General features: G+C 41.0%; 1 pseudogene; it reads right to left on the bottom strand.

Annotated features, from left to right (window-relative positions):
- Nucleotides 1-5,860: 5,860 nt before the first annotated feature.
- LOC129535582 (U6 spliceosomal RNA) lies at nucleotides 5,861-5,956 on the bottom strand (annotated as a pseudogene).
- Between the last annotated feature and the right edge of the window lie 1,931 nt (nucleotides 5,957-7,887).

Below are 7,887 nucleotides of genomic sequence, written 5' to 3'. Positions count from 1 at the left end.
GAACTGTCTGAGTTCCAAGGAGGAATTTCAAAATTAGCAATGGTCTTACTTTAAGACCTTTCTCAACGGATGTTCCATTTTTATTTCTCTCTTGATTACCTTTAGGAAATGTTTGTGAAAGTATTTACCACATACCACATTTCTCACTTAAAGGTTTGGCTTCTCTCAGCAAAAATTAAAAGTTGAAATTTCCCATCGTCCAAGCCAAAGTGAGTAGAGGAGGCCCCTTTGCCTAAAACGATAAGATTTGGGGCAAAGAGCCACATGTGAGGTATTATTATTATCTGTCAGTCTCCTTGCTGTCAAACATCCTGTGTGTTGCTGACAAGAAAAGCAATCATTGTGCTATGCTTGTGCACAACCCCAAGCCCTTCCTGAAAGGCCCTCCCACTCCAACTTTTGCAAAAGACCATGCTAACAAGATGAAAAGACAAACCCATAGACTGGGAGAAAATGTTCACAAAGTAAATATCCAACAAAGGACTAGTATCTCAACTATATAAAGAACTCTCAAAATTCAACTCAGCAGTAAAAAACAAACGATCCAATTAGAAAATGGGCAAAAAATATGAAAAGATATTTCACTGAAGGGGATACACTGATGGCAAATAAGCATAGGAAAAAATGTTCAACATAAAGAACCACTATGGAAATACAAGTTAAAACCACAAGGAGTTATCACTGTACATGTATCAGAATGGCAAAAATTAAAAATGATGGCAGCACCCAGTGCTGGTGAGGAAAGGGAGAAACCTGATCATCCATGTCCTGCTGGTGGAGATACAAACTGGTGCAAACACTCTGGAAAACAGTTTGGCCGTTTCTTAACAAACTAAACATGCAGCTAAGCATGCAACCCAGTAATTACATTCCAGGGCGTTTATCCAACAGAAATGAAGACTTACGTTCACACAGAAACCTGTACACAAGCATCCACAGCAGCTTTGTCTGTAATAGCCCTATGGAAACAACCCAGATGTCTTCCTTGAGTGAATGGTAAAACTGTGGTCCATTCATTCCATGGAATAGCACTCCGTGACAAAAAGGAATAAACTATTGATGCAGATGTACAACCATCTGAACAACTCTTCAGAGAATTATGCTGAATGAAAGAAGCGAATGCCAAAAGGTTACTAACTGTACAATTCCATTTATGGGACATTCTTCTTGAAATGAAAAGAATTGTGGAAATGGAGGAGACATCAGTGGCTTCAAGGACTGAGGAGGAAGTGGTGTGCCTCTAACGACTCAGTAAGTGGGACCCTTGGTGATGGAGTGCCCTGTGCCTCCATCAACATTGGTGTCTGGGGGGATGCTGCCCTCCAACTGTGCATTCTGCCACCATGGGGAACTAGGGAGAGGGGCCTCTGACCTCTCGGCACAGGAAGCTATTAATACAATTACCTCCAAATGAAAAGTTTAATAAAGAAACAGGAAGACAATGTGCCTTCTGCATTTGGGAAGAGTTTTCCCCTGTCCGTCCAGAGTGGAGACCTGCCTGTCAACACAGTGAATGTACTGTCACAGTCTCTGCCTCAAGAAGCCTTTCACCAGTCACCATCACACCGTCAACCATCTGACCATGTCAAGAGTTAAGACACTTTGGTTCATTAATTTTTCTGTGGGAGAGGGTGAAGGTGGAATGATTGGGGAGAATGGAATTGTAGCATGTATATTATCATAAGTGACCAGTCCAGGTTCGACGCATAAATTTTCCTCTGTTCGTTTCTTTGCATTTGTGCTTTTTTAATAAAAATACTTTTAACTGTAAAGAAAAAAAAATTATAAAAAAAAATAAATAAATAAATTTTGAGAAAGTCACACAAAAGTTTAAAAAAATAAAATTAAAAAAAAAATTGTATATTAACCTCATGATTCAGGAGCTTTCTACATTTAAAGGAACCACTGTTCATCAGTCAGTCAAGAAAATCCGAGACTTCTTAACCTCCCTGCCAGGGCCACAGCCTACTTCCTTCTTGGTTCTACCGGTCACGGACTTCCTCCCTGGTTCCTGGTGTCTCAGTATGTACCACCACTGACCATGGCCCAAGGCTCATGCCCTCTGGTTGGATATGTGGGTCACCACAGTGCCTCTGCCACTTGTACTGAGGACAGAACTGAGTCATATTTTTTCCATGCCTGAAAGAAGCAGAACAAAACGTTTTTTTGTTTGCTTGTTGGCAAGAATTGGCAAGATATACTGGTTTTGATGATGAAATGCTGGCTCTTGCTTCCTTTTCACCCTAAAGAAGGAACTCAGCAGACAAAAGTATTTCAGAGTCAAAATTATGACAGTTTTCCTTTCCAGTTAGCTTGGACTGAAGTCATTATCCCTACATTTATTCTTTTAAGAAGGGTATTTTTTTTTAGTGTTTTTCTAAAATCTAATGTAGCTGCTCTGTTTAGTCATAGCATAGTTCAATCCTTTGATTCAACAAATGGGAGAAATGAACATTAATAACTTGAAATAACTTGCTAGATGCTATTCAGAACCGGGACACACAGACCAGTGCTCTTTGCACCCATGTGGCCATCCCTTATGCGGACACAGTTGCTAGAGGACAGACCTGACAGGAAGTGCTTGCTCCCCTGGTCTTTTAGGATTCTTTTAAGAACTGGAGAGATCACTGTGTGAACTACCCTAAAAGTTACCAGAGAAGCAATTTGGACAAATGTAAAAAGCAGAGACATTACTTTGCCAACAAAGGTCCGTCTAGTCAAGGCTATGGTTTTTCCAGTGGTCATGTATGGATGTGAGAGTTGGACTGTGAAGAAAGCTGATCGCCGAAGAATTGGTGCTTTTGAACTGTGGTGCTAGAGAAGACTCTTGAGAGTCCCTTGGACTGCAAGGAGATCCAACCAGTCCATTCTAAAAGAGATCAATCCTGGGTGTTCATTGGAAGGACTGATGCTAAAGCTGAAACTCCAATACTTTGGCCACCTCATGCGAAGAGTTGACTCGCTGGAAAAGACTCTGATGCTGGGAAGGATTGGGGGCGGGAGGAGAAGGGGCCAACAGAGAATGAGATGGCTGGATGGCATCACCGACTCGATGGACATGAGTTTGAGTGAACTCCGGGAATTGGTGATAGACAGGGAGGCCTGGTGTGCTGGGATTCATGGGGTCACAAAGAGTCGGACACGATTGAGTGACTGAACTGACTGAACTGATACCTATTTATAAGAATAACAATTATTCTCAAATTTGACTACTTAAAAATTTTTATAAATCTTTATATATTCATTCAAACACCAGCCTCTGTAATTAAGAGCTGATATAAAACACACAATCTGTGAGGAGGATAAGGAATGTAAAGGCCTTTCCAGAAATTTTCATACAGAATGTGGAAATTAAAAGTCTACTTTTATTTTTAGCAGTTGATTCTCAGTACTCTATAATGTGGTGTTAACTTGAGAACAGATACATTCAGAAAAGTAGCAGGAAGCAAGTAATATTTATAGAGAATTTCCCCCAAGGGGTCAATTCTTTCATCACTGTGATTTTCCTGGCTGTTAAGTACTGCAGACTGGGTGGATTCAACAGTAGAAATTAATTTCCTCACAGTTCTGGAGGCCAGAAGTGCAAGATCAAGATCCCAGCCAATTCAGTCACTGACAAGACTGCTTCCTGGCCTTCTCCTGGCCCTGTCCTCACTTGGCCCTTCCTCGGTCAGCCCTGAGGGGAGAGGGTACCCAGAGCTCTCCATGTCTCTTTTCACAAGTCCCCACCCTTATGGCTGCTTTGAACCTTAATCATTTCCTTAGACACCTCATTTCTAAACACAACTACACATATAAATTCTGGGTGAACATATTCAAACCATAACAGATTGTTACTATCATTCAATCGCTAGTCATATCCAACTTTTGCCACCTCATGGACTTCAGTATGCCAGGCTCCCCTTTCCTTTACTATCTTCTGGAGTTTGATCAAATTCATGTCCACAGAGTCAGTGATGCTATCAAACCATCTGATCTCTGCCACTTCCTCCTGCCTTTGATCTTTCCTAACATCAGGGTCTTTGCCAGTGCGTCAGCTCTTCCATTCAGGTGGCCAAAGTATTGAAGCTTTAGCATGAGTCCTTCCAATGAATATTCAGGGTTGATTTCCTTTAGGATTGACTGGTTTCATCCCCTCGCTGTCCAAGGGACTCTCAAGAGTCTTCTCTAGCACCACAATTCAAAAGCATCAATTCTTAGGCACTCACCCTTCTTTACGGTCCAACTCTCACATCTGTACATGACTACTGGAAAAACCATAGCTTTGACTATATAGATCTTTGTTGGTAAACTGATGTCTCTACTCTTTAACACACTGTCTAGGTTTCTCATAGCTTTCCTTTCAAGGAGCAAGCATCTTTTAATTTCATGGCTGCAGTCACTGTCAGCAGTGATTTTGGAGCCCAAGAAAATAAAGTCTGTCACTGCTTCCACTTTTCCCCTTCTATTTGCCATGAAGTGAAGGGACTGGATACCAGGATCTTAGCTTTTTGAATGTTGAGTTCTAAGCCAGTTTTTTCACTCTCCTCTTTCACCCTCATTGATGGGCTCTTTAGTTCCTCTTCAATTTCTGCCATTAGAATGGTATCATCTGCTTATCTGAGGTTGTTGATATTTCTCCCAGCAATCTTGATTCTAGTTTGTGAGTCATCCAGCCTGGCATTTTGAATGATGTACTCTACATAGAAGTTAAATAAGCAAGGTGACAGTATCCAGCCTTGTCATACTCCTTTCCCAATTCTGAACCAGTCCATTGCTCCATGTCCGGTTCTAACTGTTGCTTCTTGACCTGCATACAGGTTTCTCAGGAGACAGGTAAGGTGGTCTGGTATTTTCAACTCTAAGAATTTTTCAGTTTGTTGTGATCCACATAGTCAAAGGTTTTAGTGTAGTCAATGAAGCAGATGTTTTTCTGGAATTCCCTTGCTTTCTCTGTAATCCAATGATTGTTGGCAATTTGATCTCTGGTTCCTCTGCCTTTTCTAAACCCAGTTTGTACATCTGGATGTTTTGATTCATGTACTGCTAAAGCCTAGCTTGAAGGATTTTGAGCATAACTGTACTAGCATGTGAAATGAGTCCAGTTGTATGGGTAGTTTGAGCATTCTTTGACATTGTCCTTCTTTGTGATTAAAGTGAAAACTGAACTTTTCCAGTCCTGTGGCCACTGCTGAGTTTTCCAAATTTACTGACATGTTTTGTGCAGCACTTTAACAGCGTAATCTTTTAGGATTCTAAATAGCTCAGCTGGAATTCTGTCACATAGTAATGTTTCCTAAGGCCCATTTCACTTCACATTTCAGGATGTCTGGCTCTGGTTAGTGACTACTCCATTGTGGTTTTGTATAGTTCTGTGTATTCTTGCCACATCTTTTTAATCTCTTCTGTTTCTGTTAGGTCCTGTTAGTTCCAGTTCACCATTTCAAAGAGGAGTCAGGCTCCTGAAAGAGGCGTAGGTGGGTAGTTCTCAGGCTGGGCATCTCAGGAGGCTGGGTCAACAAGTAAGCTTGGGCTGCAATTCATCTGAAGGTGTGCTTAGGGCTAGGGGACCCCATTTTCTTCCAATAGAAATGAAGCTATTCTCCTCTGAGCACATATGTTGCAGTCTGACTACATTTTATTAGAGAGTATTATAATAAGCCTGGTTAATTCTTTTTCTTTTATTCTTAAAACAATTTTCAGTAGGTTTTTAAAAGTTTTTTATTGGAGTATAGTTGATTACAATGTAATGTTAGTTTCAGGTGTACAACAAAGTGAATCAGTTGTACATACGCATATATCAACTCCCTTCTAGATTCCTTTCCCATATAGATCATTTCAGATTATTGGGCAGAGTTCCCTGTGGTATACAGTAGGTCCTAAATATATGGAATGCTTCACGAATTTGCATGTCATCCTTGGGCAAAGCTTCTCTGTATCATTCCAATTTTAGTATATGTGCTGTTGAAGCAAGTGCAAGTTTGATTGCTTCTTTATATAGAAAGTTATTTGTCTTCCACTTTGCCATGTTAGGTAAGGTATAGCAGAAAAAATTTCTACCTAGTGAGATGTGAGGTTTGCATGACTGGACCTCCGTTCTGTGGACAGAGATGTGGAGCATAATATAGGGTGGTGGAAAATGTACAGAGTCTGGAGGTCTGGGTTTCCACTTGCTGGCAGGTTAGTTTACACCTCTGGGTTCCCTTTCCTTATCTATACAGTGGAAATAATGGTAATTGACATTCCACTGTCATTTTAGGGATATGAGACTGTGCAGTGGAAAACCTCTTATACATTCAAAATGGTAAAGACATGGCAGTCATAATAACTAATATTATATAAAAGCACTATGGAGTGCTGGATGAAATTCTACATTACTGATAGGAACTACAAATAGCATCCTCATCAGTATTAATATTACAGATCCAAAAGCAGGATTGCAACAATTCAGTACACTGCTGTGATGTTTGCTATGCTCCCATTCTGTGTACTCAAGTCTTCTGCTTCTTAAAAGTCTCTCCTATCACTCCCTGAACCTACTACTTCTTTCCCCTTCTTGGCTTTTATGGTCAAACCTCTTGAAACTGTGTGTAAGTCAGATCTCAAAACAGGCTGTGGGTTACATAAAGACCCCCATGGACATAGCAGTTTGCGTGTTACTCCAGGCTGGGCAAACTCCCTTATGTCACCCCAGCCAGTCCCCATGTTTCTGTTAACTCTCTGATCCCTGAAGATGCCTTCAGCATTTATAACCTCTAGTGCTAAAGATAAAAATAGTAATCAACAGAATCACATACTTACAGACATCAGATTAAGGAAGGGAAGATTTGCAAATTAAGATATAATTTATACAATTATGTCATATTTTCTAAACATGGCCCCAAACTTGGCCTTCAAAAATAGTGACTTAAAAAAAAAATAGTGACTTATACCCACGTGGACTTCCTTGGTGGCTCAGACTGTAAAGAATCTGCCTGCAATGCAGGAGATCTGGGTGTGGAAGACCCTCTGGAAAAGGAAATGGCAATGCACTTGGTATTCTTGCCTGGAAAATTCCAGAGGAGCCTGATGGGCTATAGTTCACGGGGTCACAAAGAGTTGGACACCACTGAGTGAATGTTTCAGTTTTCAGTTCAGTTTCATACACATGTATACAGGGAATTGCTAGCTTGATTTTACTCACTCCTTTTTATTAATAGTAATAGTAATAATTACAAAGGTCTGTCTAGTCAAGGCTATGGTTTTTCCAGTAGTCATGTATGGATGTGAGAGTTGGACTATAAAGAAAGCTGAGCACCAAAGAATTGATGCTTTTGAACTGTGGTGTTGGGGAAGGCTCTTGAGGGTCCCTTGAACTGCAAAGAGATCCAACCAGTCCATCCTAAAGGAAATCAGTTCTGAATATTCATTGGAAGGACTGATGCTGAAGCTCAAACTCCAATACTTTGACCACCTGATGCAAAGAACTGACTCATTTGAAAAGATCCGGATGCTGGGAAAGATTGAGGGCAGGAGGAGAAGGGGACGACAGAGGATGAGATGGTTGGATGGCATCACCAACTCAATGGACATGAGTTTGGGTGGACTCAGGGAGTTGGTGATGGACACAGAGGCCTGGTGTGCTGCAGTTCATGGGGTCACAAAGAGTTGGACATGACAGAGAGACTGAACTGAACTGAATAGTAATAATTAGGGACGTCCCTGGTGGTCCAGTGGTTAAGACTCCATGCTCCCAATGCAGGAGGCTCGGGGTTCCATCCCTGGTCAGGGAACCAGATCCCACATGCTTCAGCTAAAGATCCTGCATGCCACAACGAAGATCAAAGATCCTGAGTGCTACAATTCAGACCTGGTGCAGCTAAATAAATATTTTTAAAAAATAGTAATAATTAAAGTTTCTCAGTCATG

This window comes from Moschus berezovskii, chromosome 15, assembly GCF_049115385.1.
Source record: "Moschus berezovskii isolate FMDL1 chromosome 15, NW_MosBer_1.0, whole genome shotgun sequence".
NCBI classification, from domain to species: domain Eukaryota; kingdom Metazoa; phylum Chordata; class Mammalia; order Artiodactyla; family Moschidae; genus Moschus; species Moschus berezovskii.
This window is presented reverse-complemented; position numbering and strand designations above follow the sequence as displayed.